The sequence below is a fragment of the Bubalus kerabau genome, chromosome 6, assembly GCF_029407905.1.
Source record: "Bubalus kerabau isolate K-KA32 ecotype Philippines breed swamp buffalo chromosome 6, PCC_UOA_SB_1v2, whole genome shotgun sequence".
In the NCBI taxonomy this organism is placed as follows: domain Eukaryota; kingdom Metazoa; phylum Chordata; class Mammalia; order Artiodactyla; family Bovidae; genus Bubalus; species Bubalus kerabau.
Genome location: NC_073629.1, coordinates 90364099 through 90387663, shown reverse-complemented (window position 1 = coordinate 90387663; position 23565 = coordinate 90364099). Strand labels below are relative to the sequence as shown.

Genomic DNA, 23565 nt, shown 5'->3' with positions numbered 1-23565 from the left:
CGTGGCTCAGACTGTAAAGCATCTGCAGGAGACCCAGTTTCGATCCCTGGATCAGGAAGATCCCCTGGAGAAGGAAATGGCAAACCCACTCCAGTACTCTTGCCTGGAAAATCCCATGGACAGAGGAGCGTGGTAAGCTACAGTCCATGGAGTCGCAAAGAGTCGGACATGATTGAGTGACTTCACTCACTCAAGAGATGGGAATATCAGACCACCTGACCTGCCTCCTAAGAAATCTGTATGCAGGTCAAGAAGCAACAATTAGAACCGGACATGGAACAGACTGGTTCCAAATTGGGAAAGGAGTATGTCAAGGTTGTATATTGTCACCCTGCTTACTTAACTTACATGCAGAGTACATCATGAGAAATGCCAGGCTGGATGAAGCCCAAGCTGGAATGAATATTGCCAGAAGAAATATCAATAACCTTAGATATGCAGATGACGCCACCCTTATGGCAGAAAGTTAAGATGAACTGAAGAACCTCTTGATGAAAGTGAAAGAGGAGAGTGAAAATGCTAGCTTAACACTCAATATTCAAAAAACCAGGATCATGGCATCTGGTCCCATTACTTCATGACAAAAAGATGGGGAAACAATGGAAACAGTGACAGACTTTATTTTCTTGAGCTTCAAAATCACTGCAGATGGTGACTGCGGCCATGAAATTAAAAGGCACTTGCTCCTTGAAAGAAAAGCTATGACCAACCTAGACATCATATTAAAAAGCAGAGACATGATTTTGCTGACAAAAGTCCGCTAGTCAAAGCTATGGTTTTTCCAGTAGTCATGTATGGATGTGAGAGTTGAACTATAAAGAAAGCTGAGCACCAAAGAATTGATGCTTTTGAACTGTGGTGTTGGAGAAGACCCTTTGAGAGTCCTTTGGACAGCAAGGAGATCAAACCAGGCAATCCTAAAGGAAATCAGTCCCTAATATTCATTGGAAGGACTGACGCTGAAGCTGAAGCTCCAATGCTTTGGCCACCTGATGTGAAGAACTGACTCCTTAGAAACGACCCTGATGGCTGGGAAAGATTGAAGGCAGGAGGAGAAGGGGATGACAGAGGATGAGATGGTTGGATGGCATCACCGACTCAATGGACATGAGTTTGAGCAAGCTCCAGGAGTTGGTGATGCGCAGGGAGGCCTGACATGCTGCAGTCCATTGGGTCACAAAGAGTCAAACATGACTGAGTGACTGAACTGAACTGAGAATGTCTAAAATTCTAAAAGACTGATATACCAAGTGCTGGTAAAAATGTAAATGCTGCCACCATATTGGAAAACAGTTTGGCAGCTTTTTAAAAAGTTAAACCCACATCTATCATGTGACATATTTTGCTTCTGGAATTTAACAAGACTAATGCTCTTGGCAGCCTTCTCTTAATAGTCAAAAACTGGAAATAAACCAAATGTTCATCAACAGGTGAAGGAATAAATTATGGTACATATTTACAATGGACTTCACAATAAAAAGGAATAATTGTGCATACAGGGAATAACATGGTTAGCCTCAAAATAATGACTCTGATTGAAAGCAGTGAGATTTTGAAAGAATATTTTACTTTATGATTTTGTTTATATAAAAAAGCTAGAAATGCAAACCTCTCTGTGGTAACAAAAAGCAGATCTGTGATTGCCTGGAGGTGAGGGTTGGGAGGGTGGCAGATAAGGACAGGAAGAAAAGATTCTGAAGGGCAGGAGGAAATACCTGGGGATGCTGGATGTATTAAGTATTCAGATTACATTGATGGTTTCACAGGTATATATGTACACTTATCAAATTGTACACTTGAGATACATGCAATATATTGTATATGAAGAAGAAGTAAGAGAAAGAAAAAGAGAAGAAGCATGGTTACAATTCTAAAAGTAGCTCTTCTATATCACCCCAGAGGCGAGGGCTAACTTCTTCAGGGCACCCAACTCCAGGCTTAAATAGGAATAATGAAATAAAGTAACTACTTAATAAAGTTGTGGAGATTATTCATTTAGCAAGCACTGATGCTCCTCATCAGATTCTGTATTAAGTACTTTGCATTGTTTATCTCCTCTGTTCCTCACATCAGCCCTCTGATAAGCATTATTATTATTTCCATTTTACAGATGAGGAAGCAGAAGCCCAGGAGGGTTAAATACCTTACCTGGCACACAGCAGGTATTCCATAAATATGAAAGTTGGGAGACAAGTCCTTGTGGTGTTCTGTCAGTGGAGGGCCATCTTGCCCGGCAATTGAGAGTACCAACTCAAACAACAACTCGGACAAATTTTGAAGTCACAGCAAATCGATTCTAACCCACTTGCCAACTCTGGGGACTTGGGCTTAAGGTTTCAGCTCTGTGCTCAGTTTCCTTTTCAGCAAAACAGGGATAATAAAGCCTGATTTAAAGACTAATATGAAGAATGTACTTAAGGAATATGGAATAATGGTTGACATGTAATAAAGTCTTGGATATAACAGTTATCATGTTAGTTGAGTTTTGGCTTGTGTTTGCTGACTTGTGATGGGAAGAAAGCACGTGACAGCTCTAATATAAACCACCTGAGCGTTCCCCAGATGGCAGTCCTGCTCTCACTCACCATGCCACTGGGGCAGAGAAAGAGAGCTATATTCAAAACAAAAACCATCATTTGCCTCCTAACAAATTCAGGTCTCATCACTGACACTTCTCCAAACCCTGTCTGACCATCTCATAACCCCCTCAAAGCATCATGGGGGAGCACTGACTTGAGAACCCGTGTCTTTTCCTGGATAGACCCCCACAAGCCAGTGCCCTCTGGCACATTTCCTTTTGAATACCCTCACCCTTCCTTGGAGCTTTTGAGCCCCTAGGGGAAATGTTTCAGTGCCACTTATGGTACGTTGTCCTCTTTCTCGTGGATATCATTGTTTATTTGTTTACATAATGGCTAAGGAGACCTATTGGAGGTCACTAGGCTGACTTTGAATGCCACCACTGTGACTTTAAACAAGTTACTTAATTCTCTGGATCTCAATTTACTCATGTGCTAAATGGCAATAATAGCACAGGGAGTAATGTTGAGGAGTAAAAGGAAAAAAGTTACATAAATCATCTAACACAGTCCTCTGGTAAGAAGGAAGAAGGAAGTTCACAAGTGTTTGCCGTGCGTTTTGTTCTCACTGTTGAGATTTCCAACTTACAGAGCCCTTTTACATCTTCCATGTCCTTGGACACAGCCTGGTGGGGACCAGGTTTGTCCAGTCGGAGAGTTGAAGACTGGGCTCTGAGAAGTAAAATGGCTTTGCTCAGGTCACAGCTGGCAGAACCAGGGCCTTCATCCTGAATCTTGATGCCATAGTGACTAGTATTGCTACTATTTTGATGTCATGCTAGTATTCAGTTCTACTATTCACCATTTAAAGAGATGTTGCTGTTGAAACTTTAATTCATTCCAATATATATGTACTAAAGTCAGTTAGGTGTCCAGAAAACCAGAAGCCTTTGAATAGAATACATTCACAGGCAAAGACTTTCTCTTTGGGAGGCAGTGTCAGAGTGGGTAAGACCCAGTCTCTGGAATGAGGCCAACTTCAAATCTGCTCTGCCACTAACCAGCCATGTGACCTTGGGCAAGTTTCTTGATCTCTATAAGGCTCAGTTTCCTCATATATAACATGGGGTTAGCAATAGTACCCACCTGCCTCTTCTAAGGCATCAAGCATTAGGCAGACTTATACAAGTTCTGACTAAATGTCAACTATTATCTGTTTTTTACCCTTCAGTTTGTAGGGTAAAAAGATAAAGACTAAATTTTTTAATATGGCCAGAAAACTTGGCTCTGTGTACCAATCCAGCCTAACACTCCACTCCACTCTGTTCACTACCGAGCAGCCACAACAGTGAAATGACTGTATAATTGCTCAACCAAAAAGAAATAGTTTGGAGAGGGCAAGAAGGCTCTATAATAGAGTACTCTGAATCTAAAAAGGGACTCTCCCTAGCAAGCAGTGGCATATGGTCACCCTACACATTGGCCTTCTCTCCTTTCCATCCTTGGTTTGTGTTGAACTCCTTTGCAACTTTTTGTATGCTGCTTCATCTCACCAAAATGCCCTTACCCGCCCTCTTCACTCAACCACCTTTTATTCATTCTTCAAGGCTCACCTCAAATGACACTTTCAACCACTGGCCCTCATAGCACCCTAAATTCCTCTCCTAATACTCCTGAAATATTTTATTCAGAAACAATCTCTATCAATATTGATTTATATCTATCTCTCCCATGAGACCATAGGCATAGTCCGTGACTGTCTGGTTCATGACTATATCTCAAGTTTCTATCAGCTACTGAATGAAAGAAAGGGTAAATGAATTTATTATCACTTTTGTCCTGCACAAGCTCTGTATGATGAAGAAGTGTTGTCATTTCCAATTTATAGATGGAGTAATGGAAACAGAGAAGTTAAGCAGCTTGCCCAAAGACATACAGTGAGTGAATCCTGCAGTATCTGGGACTCTGACTCCTAATTCAGTGCATTTTCTGCTACTCTATATTGTCTGTTAACACTCCACCTTCATGTCTTCTGGACTGAAGGACTCAATCTCTATAGCAGGTAGCTAAGAAATTCAAGAGAAATCTCTCAGAAAAGCCATATTGCAGTTTTAGTAGGGAGACTTTGGAAAAGAAACTTACTCCAAATTGATATAAGAAATAAACATGTTCACTGTGCTGAATACAGCCTATTCCAGTGATTATTTCGATTAAGACTGCAGGGTAACGTCCCAGGCGACCTCATCTCTCTGTGGGCAGCAGAGGGCCATCAGGTTCAGGCCACATTCAGGAGCCTCAGTCTGGGAGCAGCATACCAGGAAATAATTGAGAATCCCAGGGGTCCAAAGCAGTCTTGATGGCTGTAACCTGAGAGGCCTCTTGAACTGGGAGGAGAGGTCAGTTGATCCAAACGCTCCATTGTCCATGGACAACAAGCACAATTCTAGATGTCACCAAAGGAGTATTATTCTCTTACAGCAGAGAGCATTATATTTTTTTAAAGTGCTTCCATTTATAGCTTTGTCTTCCTTTTATGCTACCAACAACTAAGAAAAGGAGCAGAAACAGGCAATACCACAAAAATGGGGAAGATCATGGGATTTGGAGCCAGACTGGTTTTAATTCCATTTCTGACTCTGTCTGTCTATGGAGCTTGAATAGGTCACTGAGCCCCTCTGAGCCTCAGTTTCTTCACCTATAAAATGAGATAGTAGTCTTACATACAGGGACACTATGGAGTCAATTTGGTGATGTATATACAATGCCTGACACATATGTTCAATAGTTTTTCAAAAACAAACAACCCAATCAAAAAAGTGGGGAAAAGACCTAAGCAGACATTTCTCCAAAGAAGACATACAGATGGCTAACAAACACATGACAAGATGCTCAACGTCGCTCATTATTAGAGAAATGCAAATCAAAACTACAATGGGCCATCGCCTCACACCAGTCAGAATGGTCATCATTAAAAGTCTACAAACAATAAATGCTGGAGACGGTGTGGAGAAAAAGGAACCCTCTTGCACTGTTGGTGGAAATGTAAATTGATGCACTGCTATGGAAGATGGTATGGAAATTCCTTAAAAAAACTAGGAATAAAACAATCATATGACCCAGCAATCCCACTACTAGGCATACACCCTGAGGAAACCAAAATTGAAAAAGACACATGCATCCCATTGCTCATTGCAGCTATTTACAATAGCCAGAACATGAAAATGACTTAGATCTCCAATGACAAATGAATGGATAAAGAAGCTATGGCACATATATACAATGGAATACTCAGCCATAAAAAGGAACACATTTGACTCAGTTCTAATGGGATAGATGAACCTAGAGCCTATTATACAGAGTGAAGTAAGTCAGAAAGAGAAATATCATATACTAACACATATATATGGAATTTAGAAAGATGAGAATGATAAAATCATTTGCAGGGCAGCAATGGAGACACAGACATAGAGATCAAACTTATGGACATGGGAGGAAGGAGAGGGTAAGATGTATGGAGAGAGTAACATGGAAACTTCATTACCACTTGGAAAATAGATAGCCAATGGGAATTTGTTGTATAACTCAGGGAACTCAAAGAGGAGCTCTGTACAACCAAGAGAGGTGGGATGGGAAGAGAGATGGGAAGGTGGTTCAAGAGGGAGGGAGCATATGAATACCTATGGCTGATTCATGTAGATATTTGGCAGAAACCAACAAAATTCTGTAAAGCAATTATCTTTCAATTAAAAAGTAAATGAATTAAAAAACCATTTAAAATATAAATAAATAAGAAGGATATATTATACAGTACAGGGAAATACAGCCTTAATTTTGTAATAACTCTAAAGGGGGTGTAACCCATAAAATATTATCACTATGCTGTACACCTAAAACTAATATAATATTATAAATCAACTATATTTCTATAAAATATTTTTAACCCACAAAAAATAATAAAAAATAGTTTTTTCAACATTCATAGTTCTTCAGTCTAAACTTCTGGGTTCCATTACATTGAGTAGGAGTTCTTTATAGGGAGGCCCACCAGTAAACCTCTTCCCCGCTCAGTTAATCTCTATGGTTAACCATCAGACTGAGTAAATATTTGTGGGATGCATCAATAAACCAATGCATCTCTGCCCCATGATGGCAACAAGAAGCCTTCTCCTACTCTCCTGGCTCAAAGCATAAATGCTTCTAGAATAACAGACTGTCAGGCATTGATGGATCACAAACTGGTAGATTCATCAATGCCCTCGGAGCAATCAAGCTTAAAGAACAATCATTTAGATCACAGTGATGGGGGTGAAGGAGAGTCTGGTTGGGTCCTGATGAATCCCACACTTGGTCTGACAGGGTGAATGGCAGCTTCATCAAATGGGTTATTGGCAGAGGCCCTTGGGGTGTTCTCACTTACCAGCCTCTCCAGACCTGTTTGTCTGTCCATGGCAGACCCCGCCTCTGATTGGAGAGGCCTGAGTCAGGCAACCAGGGGACCTGCTGATTGGAGTCAGCTCTCTGGGCTGTCAGCTGTGGAGAGGGGAATATTGAATTCATCAGTCATGCTGACAGGGGCACGAGGTGTTGGGGGAGGGCTCCCAGAGTCCAGGGGAAAACCCAGTGTAGACAAAGAGGTGAAGGGCGTCTGGCTTGGCCTTGAGCAGGGTGACCCCTTAAGCCAGATTAATGACCCACAGTTTTCCATTTTTGCTTCAAATTGCACTAAATGACAGATGATAACATTAGCCCTTGATCCTCACTCAGTCTAGGAAAGCAGTAGACAATTTCCTAAATTTTTTCCTTAGTATTTTGACGGATTCTTGATGTCCATTTTCAATCATTGGACATCCTATTATTTCTAGGAAGGGGAAAAGAAATTGGAATTTGTTGAACACCTACTATGTGCCATATCCATCTGTCTTGCTGTTTGCTGAACCCAGGGTAGGCAAGGCACAAGCTAGGAATCAGAAAAGAATAAACTGGAAGAAGATGCGAGGAGTCGTAGGAATTGCAGACATTCTTTATTTGCAGCAGCAAGGCAGACATGCTTTATTCTCTAATGTTTGATGCCTCCGCAGTGCTCAGCAAGGGCTGTTCAAGTGGCACTAATATAGGAGTGATGCACACGTGCAGTGCTATAAATGCTCTCAACTGAATATAGAAATATAAAGTCATTGTTTACAGACTGTGGGAGGAGAGTGAAAAAACATGGGGCATGAGTGAGAGGAAATATGGGGAAAGAGCCTGATTACCACCATCTTGGCTAGTTACTCTTTCCCTACACCATAAATCACTTTATTCCTCAGAGAAATGGGCATGAATATTCCCTAAGTTATAGATAAGGATGCAGGGAAAGACAGGTGACTAACTTGCCAAGTCACTTCAAGTGACAGAACCAAAATTTCTACTCAAAGCTATTCAGCTCTAAAATGCATCTCTTCATGCCCCATCCATTTTACTTCTACTCCAGGAATTAGTAATCTCGAGTTGGTTTGGCCCATTATTCACTTGTTGATAATATGTATGTATTTTTTACTGGTTAATTTTTGAAGTCAATTATTTCTCTCAATGCATTTTAGTTGGAGTCCTGTTAAATTACCTGGCTAAATCTTCAGGACAATTGTATTTGGCCCTAAGTGTCATGAGGAGGTCTAGAACAGGTGGAATCTTGGCAAGTCCTTCCTAGGACCTGCTCCAGACCTGGTCCAGAACCCATCAAGATGCACCCTGTCCTAGATTCTCAGGGCCAGAACAGACCTTGAAGTTCTTCTTTTGCAAATTGCTGAGGCTTTCCTAATTATCAGGTGGCAGAGGGAGAAAGAGAGTTTTACAGTTGGTGCCGGGAGCTGGGCCAAAGGCCCCTCTGGTTATGATGCTCCAGGATTCTGTAAATTGAAGGTTTTCTTCTGGTTCAGAGTCCATTGTTGTGTTACTATCTGTAAGAGAGAGATTTAAAACCTATTATAAAACCCAGAGGTAACCCTTCCTCTAGATTTTTCATTTAGTGCACCCAAAATATACACAGACGACATCATGAAATTGCTTTTCCCTCATCCCCAAATCCCCTTCTTAATCCAGGCATAATCTCTGGGTTTCTTCAGGGAGAAGGCTAACACTTGTGCTGATTTGCACCCAAGTTGCCTGGGGCTTCCATTGACAGAGACAGATGTCAACAGGATGAAACTAACAAATTAATTTTACCTGATGACCTAAACCAGATGTGACAGAAGGAAGAAAGAGGCGGGGAAATATCTGGCCTCTCCTTGCTATGCCACAATCCATGACGCTCTTTCAAGATTTTCTGTCAGCCAAGACCTCAAAACTGTTCTATATACCCTATGAAACCTTTCTAAAATAGTGTTCTCAGGTCATCCAGACATGAATCCCTCTGGATAACTGTGGTTATCACCCTGGGGGTAAGCCCTGCTTGACAATTTCAAATGCAATAAAGAGTTCTGGATCTACATGACATCTCACTTAATTCTCAAAATAAACGTAGTGGTAAGTTTTACTGTTCCCATTATTTAGATGTAGAAAATTAAGTGAAGAGAAGAAAAAATGAATATCCAAATTCACAAGGTCAACAGAAGCAAATCTAGAACTAAAGTCTTGATTTTAAGATAAAAAGAAGTACTAAAGGCAACCTCTTTTAAATGTACATTTCAACAAAGGTGTCAACATTAATTAAATCCCTTCTCTGTTCAAGGTTCTGCACTAAGCATTGGAGGTGGGTTGAGGGTGTAAAGGAATATCACATTCTATTGAGGAAGAGTTTCTTTTCATAAACTATGAATTGTGTGATTCTTAAACCACCCATTCAATAAATGTTTATTGATACCTGCTAGATACCAACCAATGCTCTGGGTGTTATTAAAAAAAAAAAAAACAGAGATGGACAATCCTTGCCTTCAAGATTAGGATGAAAGATTGGAAGGAAACTGCCCCGTATGTTCAAAAAAGACACAGTGATTAAGGTCTATGGTCACAATAAACTGTGGGAAATTCTGAAAGAGATGGGAATACCAGACCACCTGACCTGCCTCTTGAGAAATCTGTATGCAGGTCAGGAAGCAACAGTTAGAACTGGACATGGAACAACAGACTGGTTCCAAATAGGAAAAGGAGTACGTCAAGGCTGTATATTGTCACCCTGCTTATTTAACTTATATGCAGAGTACATCATGAGAAACGCTGGACTGGAAGAAACACAAGCTGGAATCAAGATTGCCAGGTGAAATATTAATAACCTCAGATATGCAGATGACACCACCCTTATGGCAGAAAGTGAAGAGGAACTCAAAAGCCTCTTGATGAAAGTGAAAGTGGAGAGTGAAAAAGTTGGCTTAAAGCTCAACATTCAGAAAATGAAGATCATGGCATCCGGTCCCATCACTTCATGGGAAATAGATGGGGAAACAGTGGAAACAGTGTCAGACTTTATTTTTCTGGGCTCCAAAATCACTGCAGATGGTGACTGCAGCCATGAAATTTAAAGACACTTACTCCTTGGAAGGAAAGTTATGACCAACCTAGATGGTATATTCAAAAGCAGAGACATTACTTTGCCAACAAAGGTCCATCTAGTCAAGGCTATGGTTTTTCCCGTGGTCATGTATGGATGTGACAGTTGGACTGTGAAGAAAGCTGAGTGCTGAAGAATTGATGCTTTTGAACTGTGGTGTTGGAGAAGACTCTTGAGAGTCCCTTGGACTGCAAGGAGATCCAACCAGTCCATTCTGAAGGAGATCAGCCCTGGGATTTCTTTGGCAGGAATGATGCTAAAGCTGAAAGTCCAGTACTTTGGCCACCTCATGCGAAGAGTTGACTCTTTGGAAAAGACTCTGATGCTGGGAGGGATTGGGGGCAGGAGGAGAAGGGGACGACAGAGGATGAGATGGCTGGATGGTATCACTGACTCGATGGACGTGAGTCTGAGTGAACTCCAGGAGTCGGTGATGGACAGGGAGGCCTGGCATGCTGCGATTCATGGGGTCACAAAGAGTTGGACACGACTGAGTGACTGAACTGAACTGAAGGTATATGGGGACTCAGACAAACATTATGTAGCACAGCCCTGGGGTAATGGAGTACAGAGAGGGGAAAGTCAGAAAGCCTTCTAGGAGGACTTCTCGGGTGACTTAAGTCTTGAAATTCAAGTATGGCTTAACCTAGTTAACATATGAAGAAAAGATATTCCAGAGAGTAGTAACAGTGGAATCTAGGCATAGGGTGACAGAAGTATTAGGCATGGAAGACCACAAGCTTAAAACTTGGTGAGAGGAGTGGTGAGGGATGAGACTGGACAGAACAGCAAGGGTTGGATCGTGAAGAATATAAGAAGCCAGATCATTAGTAAGTAGAAATGCAACTGGTTTTTGTAAGCTGATTTTGTATCCTGCAACTTTATTGCAATTCTTGATTCATTCCAAGAGTATTTTTGGTTGAGTCTTCAGGATTTTCTAAACACAAAATTAGATCATCTCCAAATAGCAACATTTTTACATATTTTTTTCCACTTTGGATGCCTTTTATTTCTTTGGCCTGATTGTTGTCCAGTACCATATGCATAAGAGTGGTAAAAGTGAGAATCCTTGTCTTGCTCCTGATCTTAGAGGAAAAGCTTTCAAATGTTTTGCATTGAATGACTCATTATGTTGAAGTATGTTCCTTCTATACCAATTCTGTCAAGAGTTTTTATTTTTAAAGCATGTTGTAGTTTGTCAAATGCTTTTTCTGTGTCTACTGAGATCTTAAAATTTTTATCTGAGTTTTATTAGTAAGCACATAATATTTTAATCTTAGATAGTTTTCTTCTCCAGTCATAATGTGTTTCTGAAAACAGTTGTTTTTGCAGGTAGTTAAATTGCTTATGGATCTGTTTGATTCCTTAGAGACCTGATTTTAAATTTTTCTAAGGCAGTTACAGAACAAGCTTTACTAGGGGAATTGTCCAGCTCATGATAGGAATGATCCCTCCAGAGTTTTCAATGAATTCCCCAGATGATCACCAAGTCTGTTGAATTTGACTTGGAAATTGAATGTTTCCTTGACTTTTATGAATTCTGGAAATTGTTCTGATTATAACACTTGCTCATTCTTTGGCTTTTTTTCACTCTAAATATTAGTGACTTTTTACTCAGCAAAGATTTTAGGGGACTCCTATGCAGATTTTTGGAGTTATTTTTTGGCATAGCTCCCTTCTGTAACTCTTCCCTAAAAATTCCTAATAGCACAACTACCTCGTCTTTGCTGTTGTCCCCAAGTCAGTGAGGTCTCCAGGCTCATTCAGGTTCTTCTGTCCTGATCCTGCAGTTCACAAATTTAAATTCATCTTATTTGTTTACCTTTCCTCAAGGATTATAGCCCTGCACTGCCTGTTGTCCAATCTTGGAAAAGAGATGCTTTATATATTTTGTCCTCATGTTTGTAGTTTGCAAGGAGGTGAAGTTCATTCATTGTTACTGCATCCTGGTTAAAAGTGGAAGTCACCTACCCTGGCTGTTTCCTCATGAGCCTTCTTGCTCACATATTCCCATCCTCTCTTTCCTGATTCAAATCAGATCCCTGATTTTGCAACCCACTGATAATTCTCCTACTTACCCAGATTGCCAGTTATCACCACATTAAGGCAACTTTTGCCTAAGACTATTTTTCTCCTTTAAGGACTTACCTGGTGGCTCAGTGGTAAAGAATCCTCTTATAACTCAGGAGATTCCAGTTGGATCTCTGGGTCGGGAAGATCCCTTGGGGAAGGAAATGTTAACCCGCTCCAGTATTAATGGACAGAGGAGCCTGGCAGGCTACAATCCATGGGGTTGTAAAAGAATGGGACATGATTTAGCAACTAAACAGCCACCATCCAAGGAATATTCTATACTCTATTTGAATTTATCACTTCCAATTCATGTTTTGATCCAATGCAATTTGAATTTCACTAGCAGCATTCAGCATCCTAAAAGATGATGCTGTTAAAGTGCTGCAGTCAGTATGCCAGCAAATTTGGAAAATTCAGCAGTGGACACAGGACAGGAAAAGGTCAGATTTCATTCCAATCTCAAAGAAAGGCAATGCCAAAGAATGCTCAAACTACCATATAATTGCAGTCATCTCACATGCTAGCAAAGTAATGCTCAAAATTCTCCAAGCCAGGCTTCAGCAATATGTGAACCGTGAACTTCGAGATGTTCAAGCTGGATTTAGAAAAGGCAGAGGAACCAGAGATCAAGTTGCCAACATCCATTGGACCATAGAAAAAGCACGAGAGTTCCAGAAAAACATCTATTTCTGCTTTATTGATGACACTAAAGCCTTTGCCTGTGTGGATCACAACAAACTATAGAATATTCTTCAAGAGATGGGAATACCAGACCACCTGACCTGCCTCCTGAGAAATCTGCATGCAGGTCAAGAAGCAACAGTTAGAACCAGACATGGAACAACAGACTAGTTCCAAATTGAGAAAGGAGATCTTCAAGGCTGTATATTGTCACCCTGCTTATTTTAACTTATATGCAAAGTACATCTTGCAAAATGCCAGACTGGATAAAGCACAAGCTGGAACCAAGATTGCTGGAAGAAATATCAATAACCTCAGATATGCAGATGACACCACCCTTATGGCAGAAAGTGAAGATGAACTACAGAGCCTCTTGATGAAAGTGAAAGAGAAAAGTGAAAAAGTTAAAACTCAACATTCAAAAAACTAAGATCATGGCATCTGGTTACATCACTTCATGGTGAATAGATGGGGAAACGATGGAAACAGTGAAAGAATATTTTCTTGGGGTCCAAAATCACTGCAGATGGTGATTGCAGCCATGAAATTAAAAGGCACTTGATCCTTGGAAGAAAATGTATAACCAACCTAGACAGCATACTAAAATGCAGAGACATTATTTTGCAGACAAAGACCCATCTAATCAAAGCTATGGTTTTTCCAGTAGTCATGTATGGATGTGAGAGTTGGACCATAAGGAAAGCTGAGCACCAAAAGATGGATGTTTTTGAACTGTGGTGTTGGAAAAGACTCTTGAGAATCCCTTGGATTGCAAGGATATCAAACTGGTCAATCATAAAGGAAATCAATCCTGAATATTCATTGGAAGGACTGATGCTGAAGCTGAAGCTCCAATTCTTTGGCCACCTGATGCAAAGAACTGACTCCTTAGAAAGGACCCTGATGCTGAGAAAAATTGAAGGCAGGAGGAGAAGGGGACAACAAAAGATGTGATGGTTGGCTGACATCACTGACGCAATGGACATGAGTTTGAGCAAGCTCTGGGAGACGGTGATGCACAGGAAAGCCTGGCGTGCTGCAGCTGTCCATGGGGTCACAGAGTCGAACACAATTCAGCAACTGAACTGAACTGAGCACCATTCTACTGCACTGCGGGTACTATGGATCAGTTCAGCTCAGGTCAGTCACTCAGTCATGTCTGACTCTGTGTTCAAGTATCACTGAAGCCTGGCTTGGAGAATTTTGAGCATTGCTTTCTTAGCATGTAAGATGAGTGCAATTATGAGGTAGTTTGAGCATTCTTTGGCATTGCCTTTCTTTGGGATTGGAATGAAAACTGACCTTTTCCAGTCCTGTGGCCACTGCTGAGTTTTCCAAGTTTGCTGACATATTGAGTGCAGCACTTTCACAGCATCATCTTTTAGGATTTGAAATAGCTCAGCGAGAATTCCATCACTTCCACTAACTTCATTCATAGTGATGCTTCCTAAGGCCCACTTGACTTTGCATTCCAGGATGTCTGGCTCTAATTGAGTGATCACACCACCGTGGTTCTCTGGGTCATAAAGATTTTTTTTGTATAGTTATATATAGTATGTATATTTATATATAGTTTGTACAGTTCTTCTGTGTATTCTTGCCACCTCTTCTTAATATCTTCTGCTTCTGTTAAGTCCATATGATTTCTGTCCTTTATTGAGCCCATCTTTGCATGAAATGTTCCCTTGGTATCTCTAATTCTCTTGAAGAAATCTCTAGTCTTTCCCATTCTATTGCTTTCCTCTGTTTCTTTGCATTGATCACTGAGGAAGGCTTTCTTATTAGTCTTTGCTATTCCTTGGAACTATTCTTTTGCTATTCATTCAAATGGGTATATATTTCCTTTTCTCCTTTGCCCTTAGCTTCTCTTCTCTGCTATTTTTAAGGCCTCTTCAGACAATCATTTTGCCTTTTTGCATTTCTTTTCCATGGGGATGGTCTTGATCACTGCCTCCTGTACAATGTCATGAACATCTGTCTATAGTTCTTTACGCACTCTGTCTACCAGATCTAATCCCTTGAATCTATTTGTCACTTCCACTGTACAATCATAAGGGATTTGATTTAGGTCATACCTGAATGGTCTAATGGTTTCCCCTACTTTCTTTGATTTAAGTCTGAATTTAGCAATAAGGAGTTCATGATCTGAGCCACAATGAGCTCCCAGTCTTGTTTTTGCTTACTGTATAGAGCTTCTCCATCTTTGACTTCAAATAATCTAATCAATCTGATTTTGGTATTGACCATCTGATTTCCATGTGTAGAGTCTTCTCTTGTGTTGTTGGAAGAAAGTGTTTGCTATGACCAGTGCGTTCTCTTGGCAAAACTCTATTAGCCTTTGCCCTGCTTTGTTTTGTACTCCAAGGCCAAACTTGCCCATTACTCCAGGTATCTCCTGACTTCCTACCTGTGCATTCCAGTCCCCTATAATGAAAAGGACATCTTTTTTGGGCGTTAGTTCTAGAAGGTCTTGTAGGTCTTCATAGAACCATTCAATTTTAGCTTCTTCAGCATTACTGGACAGGGCATAGACTTGGATTATTGTGATATTGAATGGTTTGCCTTGGAAATGAACAGAGATCATTCTGTCATTTTTGAGACTGCATCCAAGTACTGCATTTTGGACTCACTTGTTGACTATGATGGCTACTCCATTTCTTCTAAGGAATTCTTGCCCAGAGTAGTGGATATAATGGTCATCTGAGTTAAATTCACCCATTCCAGTCTATTTTAGTTCACTGATTCCTAAAATGTTGATGTTCACTCTTGCCATCCCCTGTTTGACCACTTCCAATTTGCCTTGATTCACGGACCTAACAATCCAGGTTCCTATGCAGTATTGCTCTTTACAGCATCGGACTTGACTTCTATCACCAGTCACGTCGAAAACTGGGTGTTGTTTTTGCTTTGGCTCTGTCTCTTCATTCTGGAGTTATTTCTCCACGGGTCTCCAGTAGCATAACCACATTGGGCACCTACTGGTCTGGGGAGTTCATCTTTCAGTATCCTATCTTTTTCCTTTTCATACTGTTCATGGGTTTCTCAAGGCAAGAATACTGAAGTAGTTTGCCATTCCCTTCTCCAGTAGACCATGTTTTGTCAGAACTCTCCACCATGACCCGTCCATCTTGGGTGGCCATACATGGCATGGCTCATAGTTTTATTGAGCTAGACAATGCTGTGGTCCATGTGATCCATTTGGTTAATTTTCTGTGATTCTGATTTTCATTCTATCTGCCCTCTGATGGAGAAGGATAAGAGGCTTATGGAAGCTTCTTGATGGGAGAGACTGACTGAGGGGGATCAGATCAGATCAGTCATTCAGTCATGTCCGACTCTTTGTGACCCCATGAATCGCAGCACGCCAGGCCTCCCTGTCCATCACCAACTCCCGGAGTTCACTCGGACTCATGTCCATCGAGTCAGGGATGCCATCCAGCCATCTCATCCTCTGTCGTACCCTTCTCCTCTTGCCCCCAATCCCTCCCAGCATCATGGTCTTTTCCAATGAGTCAACTCTTCACATGAGGTGGCCAAAGTACTGGAGTTTCAGCTTTAGCATCATTCCTTCCAAAGAAATCCCAGGGCTGATCTCCTTCAGAATGGACTGGTTGGATCTCCTTGAAGTCCAAGGGACTCTCAAGAGTCTTCTCCAACACCACAGTTCAAAGCATCAATTCTTCAGCACTCAGCCTTCTTCACAGTCCAACTCTCACATCCATACATGACCACAGGAAAAATCATAGCCTTGACTAGACGAACCTTTGTTGGCAAAGTAATGTCTCTGCTTTTGAACATGCTATCTATGTTGGTCATAACTTTCCTTCCAAGGAGTAAGCATCTTTTAATTTCAATGCTGCAGTCACTATCTGCAGTGATTTTGGAGCCCAGAAAAATAAAGGCTGACACTGTTTCCCCATCTATTTCCCATGAAGTGATGGGACCGGATGCCATGATCTTCGTTTTCTGAATGTTCAGCTTTAAGCCAACTTTTTCACTCTCCACTTTCACTTTCATCGAGAGGCTTTTTAGTTCCTCTTCACTTTCTGCCATAAGGGTGGTGTCATCTGCATATCTGAGGTTATTGATATTTCTCCCGGCAATCTTGACTCCACTTGTGTTTCTTCCAGTCCAGCGTTTCTCATGGTGTACTCTGCATATAAGTTAAATAAACAGGGTGACAATATACAGCCTTGACGTACTCCTTTTCCTATTTGGAACCAGTCTGTTGTTCCATGTCCAGTTCTAACTGTTGCTTCCTGACCTGCATACAGATTTCTCATGAGGCAGATCAGGTGGTCTGGTATTCCCATCTCTTGAAGAATTTTCCACAGTTTCTTGTGATCCACATAGTCAAAGGCTTTGGCATAGTCAATAAAGCAGAAATAGATGTTTTTCTGGAACTCTCTTGCTTTTTCGATGATCCAGCAGATGTTGGCAATTTGATCTCTGGTTCCTCTGCCTTTTCTAAAACCAGCTTGAACATCAGGAAGTTCACGATTCACATATTGCTGAAGCCTGGCTTGGAGAATTTTGAGCATTACTTTACTAGCGTGTGAGATAAGTGCAATTGTGCAGTAGTTTGAGCTTTCTTTGGGATTGGAATGAAAACTGACCTTTTCCAGTCCTGTGGCCACTGCTGAGTTTTCCAAATTTGCTGGCATATTGAGTGCAGCACTTTCACAGCATCATCTTTCAGGATTTGGAATAGCTCAACTGGAATTCTATCAGCTCCACTAGCTTTGTTCGTAGTGATGCTTTCTAAGACCCACTTGACTTCACATTCCAGGATGTCTGGCTCTAGGTCAGTGATCACACCATCGTGATTATCTGGGTCGTGAAGATCTTTTTTGTATAGTTCTTCTGTGTATTCTTGCCATCTCTTCTTAATATCTTCTGCTTCTGTTAGGTCCATACCATTTCTGTCCTTTATCGAGCTCATCTTTGCATGAAATGTTTCTTTGGTATCTCTGATTTTCCTGAAGAGATCTCTAGTCTTTCCCATTCTGCTGGTTTCCTCTATTTCTTTGCATTGATCGCTGAAGAAGTCTTTCTTATCTCTTCTTGCTATTCTTTGGAACTCTGCATTCAGATGTTTATATCTTTCCTTTTTTCCTTTGCTTTTCACTTCTCTTCTTTTCACAGCTATTTGTAAGGCCTCCCCAGACAGCCATTTTGCTTTTTTGCATTTCTTTTCCATGGGGATGGTCTTGATCCCTGTCTCCTGTACAATGTCATGAACCTCATTCCATAGCTCATCAGGTACTCTATCTATCAGATCTAGGCCCTTAAATCTATTTCTCACTTCCACTGTATAATCATAAGGGATTTGATTTAGGTCATACCTGAATGGTCTAGTGGTTTTCCCTACTTTCTTCAATTTCAGTCTGAATTTGGCAATAAGGAGTTCATGGTCTGAGCCACAGTCAGCTCCTGGTCTTGTTTTTGCTGACTGTATAGAGCTTCTCCATCTTTGGCTGCAAAGAATATAATCAATCTGATTTCGGTGTTGACCATCTGGTGATGTCCATGTATAGAGTCTTCTCTTGTGTTGTTGGAAGAGGGTGTTTGTTATGACCAGTGCGTTCTCTTGGCAAAACTCTCTTAGTCTTTGCCCTGCTTCATTCTGTATTCCAAGGCCAAATTTGCCTGTTACTCCAGGTGTTTCTTGACTTCCTACTTTTGCATTCAGTCCCCTATAATGAAAAGGACATCTTTTTTGGGTGTTAGTTCTAAAAGGTATTGTAGGTCTTCATAGAACCGTTCAACTTCAGCTTCTTCAGCGTTACTGATTGGGGCATAGACTTGGATTACTGTGATATTGAATGGTTTGCCTTGGAAACGAAGAGAGATCATTCTGTCGTTTTTGAGATTGCATCCAAGTACTGCATTTCAGACTCTTCTGTTGACAGTGATGGCCACTCAATTTCTTCTGAGGGATTCCTGTCCACAGTAGTAGGTACAATGGTCCTCTGAGTTAAATTCACCCATTCCAGTCCATTTCAGTTCGCTGATTCCTAGAATGTCGAAATTCACTCTTGCCATCTCTTGTTTGACCACTTCCAATTTGCCTTGATTCATGGACCTGACATTCCAGGTTCCTATGCAATATTGCTCTTTACAGCATTGGACCTTGCTTCTATCACCAGTTACATCCACAGCTGGGTATTGTTTTTGCTTTGTCTCCATCCCTTCATTCTTTCTGGAGTTATTTCTCCACTGACCTCCAATAGCATATTGGGCACCTACTGACCTGTGGAGTACAGGGTCTTATTTTGATGGGTGGGGCCAAGCTCAGTAAATCTTTAATTCAATTTTCTGTTGATGGGTGGGCGAGGCTGTGTTCCTTCCCTGTTGTTTGACCTGGGGCCAAACTATGGTGGAGGTAATGAAGATAATGGTGACCTCCTTCAAAAAGTCCCATGCATGCACTGCTGCACTCATGCCCCGACCCTGCAGCAGGCCACCGCCAACCCGCGCCTCTGCCAGAGACTCCTGGACACTCACAGGCAAGTCTAGGTCAGTCTGTTGTGAGGTCTCCACTCCTTTCTCCTGGGTCCTGGTGCACACAAGTTTTGTTTGAGCCCTCCAAGCGTTTCTGGTGGGTGTGGGGTTTGATTCTAAACAGGATTTTGCCCTTCTTACCATCTTGCTGGGGCTTCTCCTTTGGCCTTACATGTGGGGTATCTTTTGTTGGTGGGATCCAACACTCTCCTGTCGACGGTTGTTCAGCAGTGAGTTGTAATTTTGGAGTTCTCACAGGAGGAGATGAGTGCACATCCTTCTACTCCACCATCTTGTGGGAGTGTTATTCCAACTATTTTTGGGAAGGGGTGGTGATTTCCAGGAACTGGGCCACTGCCCACTCCTTAGTCTTTTGACAGTGACCTGGAACTCCATGGCACCTCTAGGTGTGTCATTTAGCTTGCTGACTGAGGATCAAGGTCTTATCGAATTCTTATCTGCCATCTAGGATTTGATTCTAATTGGTTTAGGTCATGCCCTTGGGCTATGTCATTCTTTCAAAAGTTGTGCCCTGCCCCTTTCCCTCCTGTTACAAAGACTCCTTTATTTTGTTTTTGTTTTTACATTTTAGATTACTAGTTTAAAAAGCAAAGTAGTAAAAAAGTAATGAGTAGAAACAAAAAAAAAATTGTGAAATAGATGTAAGTTAAAAAAGAAACAAAGACAACTCATGCCCCTGTTTTTACCAACTTTTTGAAGAAATAGAACATTATATCATCTTGAAATGCCCTGTATGCACTTCTGGGATCCTATGCCCTACACTTTTCCTTCAGAGTTTTCTCTGAAAACTCTCACTTTTACCATTTCCTGACTTTTGTGTTTATCATTTCCTCATTTTAAAGTTTCTCCACAACCATTTACTTTTGCAAGCACTTGCATTTTATATAAAAGGAACCATACTGGATGTTCTCTTCTGTGATTTTCTCTTTTCTACTTCACTTTACGTTCTTGAGGTTCATCCATGTTTCTGAGGTTCTGTTTCATTATTTTTTATTGGTTCATCATTCCATTGTATGACTACTCCAGGATTTATTTAGCTTTTCTCCTGTTGATGGATATTTGGGTTGTGTCCCATTTTTTTGCTAGCACAATGCTCCTATGAACTTTTTTAATATGTCATCCCCGAAATTGTCTAGGTTATAGAATCAGGATCAGTACTGCTGGATGAGAGGGGCTGCAGATTTTCCCTAGGTAAAAATTGTTTTTACGAATGGCTGCATTAACTTATATTTCCATCCTCACTGCATAAATATTCCAGTTGTTTGCCATCCTTACCGACACTTGATCTTGTCATACTTTTCTAAGTTAATTTTTACTCTATCAACTCTCCCCTAGTTTCAACCACCACTTCTGAGCTGCTGACCACCAAACATTGACCTCTAGCTAATATGTTTCTCCTCAATCTGACCCTGCCCACCTGTGAATGGCTGCAAGAAAAAAGAGAGTAATACATGCCCAACCGAGGCCTGCCATTTAATGAGATAATTGCAAGATTAATGGCCTTTTTACTTTATTTCCTCACCTCCTCTCTCTCTCTCTTCAATTAAATATACCATCGTCCAGACTCTAATAAGATGGTTATTTTAAGACATCAGTCTGTCATTTTCCTGGACTGCCGGCTTTCCAAGTAAAGTCACTATTCCTTGCCTCAACAAAGAAAAAAAAAGTTTCTCCTAAGCTCCAGATCCATATATTTAACTCCTTGTATACCATCTCCTCCTGGTTGCCTTTAGCCAGAGCAAATGCAATGTGCTCAGACCAGCATACAGTTTCAGCAATTTGTGCCATCTTTACTCAGTCATCCAAACCAGAAACCAATGTATATCAGCCTAAACTTCTTCCTTTCCCTTTTATTCTTCATCTGAATCCTATTAATTCTACTCCTCAAATATCTCTTGAATCTGCTCGTGCTGTTCTCTTGTGGTTCATGGGTTTTTCTGGGACTCCCCTTTCAGGGTTCACATCTTCATTTCATGACATTGGTAAAGCTTTATGACTTGCTTGGCCAATGAAATATGTGCAGAAGTAACGTAGGTCACCCCCAGATAGAAGCTGTAAGATTCAGTACATGATTCACCATGACCTATAGCCCTAACACAAGGACCGACAACAACCCTACATCTGATGGAGGGTCCATCAGCCTCAATTGTGGAGTGAAAACAGCAGAAACCTGCTCCCACATGATCAGCATGTAGCATTAATGAAAAAATAAATTTTTGCTGTTTTAAGTCCCTGAAATGTTGAAGTTATTTGTAACTACAACATAACCAAGACTATCCTGACAAATGCACCCTTTTTTCCATCTTCCTGACTGTTGTGTAAGCAGCAGGGTTAGAGAATTTTCTAGTTCCCTTGGAGTTCACTGCTATGAGATTTGACATTTTTTTTTTTTTTTGCAACTTCCTGAATAAACTCTTATGTTGGCATGGAAATAATAGCCTTTGAATGCCCAACTTCAGAGCTTGCTGAGTTCTTTCCAAGTGGCATTAGTTGAGGTTTTGGCACTTTGTTCCAGAGCACAGCCATCCTCTATCTGCATAAAAGTTAGCTGTTATCTTCTTTCCAAAGCCATCAAATCCCAAAATAGTAAAAGTTGGGAGTAGGCTAATATCTTCCTGGCAAAGCCCAGGGTCAGGTTTCAAGGGTGCCATTTAACATCTAGCTGACAACGAATGTAACTAGACTATAATGCTCAAAGACCTACAGAATTTTGCTTTTAAGGAACTAACCAAACCGAAGCATGTTATGACACTAACCAAGTGAGAGGAAATTAATATTGGTTCAGCCAGGCATTTTATGTATACTGTCTTGTTTGGTCTTCAGAACCACTTTGTGTATTAGATATTCTTACTCTAACTGACAAATCATTCAAATTGTATAAGTGCTGACCAAGGTCTGGGTCCAGAGTCCAGAGATTAGGGCTTCTTATAAGGTGTTTTGACTCCACCATAGACTCTTAATTGTGTCACTTCAGCTAAGGTTTAAAAATAAGCCAAATGCAAGCAGATGAGTTTTCTGAGTCTTCACTCACTCATCCAGCAAACACTGCCAACTATTTCGTGTGAACGGCAGTGCTGGAGAAAGAAAAATGGAATAAGAGAACACAGAACAGATAAGAGGAAGAAATTGCTGCTTTCAAGGGGCTCATGACATACAGTGGTACACATTGACATGTAGGCAGGTTAATTGCAATGTGATGTGATGAATGCACCCATTTATTTGTTTACCAAACATTTACTAAGGATTGAATATTGGGAGACAGAACCACAGCCCTAGTCTTCAGGGAGCCCACAGGCCAGCATCACAGGTGTTACAGGTGGAACAACAGAAGTCGGCCTAGAGGCAGCATCAGGAGGATACAGCTGGTTTTCTCAGTTACGTCTGTAAAGTCTTCAGACTTGCTGAAGACTTCACAGGGTGATTCTGGAGATTGATTTTTTTAATTGAGATGTATTTGTCCTATAACATTTTTGCAAGTTTAAAGCATACAATGTATTGATTTGATACATTTATATATTCCAATATGGCTACCACCATAACATTAGCTAATGTCTCTGTTGCATCACATAATTATCAGGGAGATAAGATTCAAAAGATAAATTAACAACCAGAAAAAGAGCATTCCAGGCCACTAGTACAGCATTGTGGAGGCCCACAGAGCATGACTATGAATTCCTCCCCTGGAGAGAAAGGGAAATCTTCCCAAAGGAAGTGATAGAGCCTTGAAGGACTTTAAGATGTGAATTTGAGTGGGACTAGGACAGACCTCCAGAGAAGGCAATAGCACCCCACTCCAGTACTCTTGCCTGGAAAATCCCATGGACAGAGGAGCCTGGTAGGCTGCAGTCCATGGGGTCGCAAAGAGTTGGACACGACTGAGTGACTTACTTTCACTTTTCATTTTCATGCATTGGAGAAGGAAATGGCAACCCACTCATGTTCTTGCCTGGAGAATCCCAGGGACAGCGGAGCCTGGTGGGCTGCCGTCTATGGGGTCGCACAGAGTCGGACACGACTGAAGCGACTTAGCAGCAGGAGGGACCTCACCAACGAGGTGCAGAAAGTCACCACCAGAACAAACAGAACAGCAGGTGCCAAAGCATGGAAGCTTCTTCAGAAGCAACTGCAAGCCTTTGAGTATGGCTGTGGTTCAAGGTTCTCATGGGGAAGTAGTAGAAAATGAAACTGGAAAAACAAGTTTAGAGGCAGATCATGGAGAGTCTTGACTGGTTTGCCAAGGAAACT

The 23565-nt window shown here is 41.2% G+C and overlaps 1 long non-coding RNA gene across 1 annotated transcript in view; it reads right to left on the bottom strand.

Annotated features, from left to right (window-relative positions):
* Nucleotides 1–7532: 7532 nt before the first annotated feature.
* The window catches only part of LOC129656224 (uncharacterized), a 42222-nt gene continuing 26189 nt past the window's right edge, over nucleotides 7533–23565 (bottom strand). Inside the window, exon 5 of the long non-coding RNA XR_008716273.1 lies at nucleotides 7533–8455. This is a non-coding gene — a long non-coding RNA (uncharacterized LOC129656224). The remainder of the gene's footprint in view (nucleotides 8456–23565) is intronic.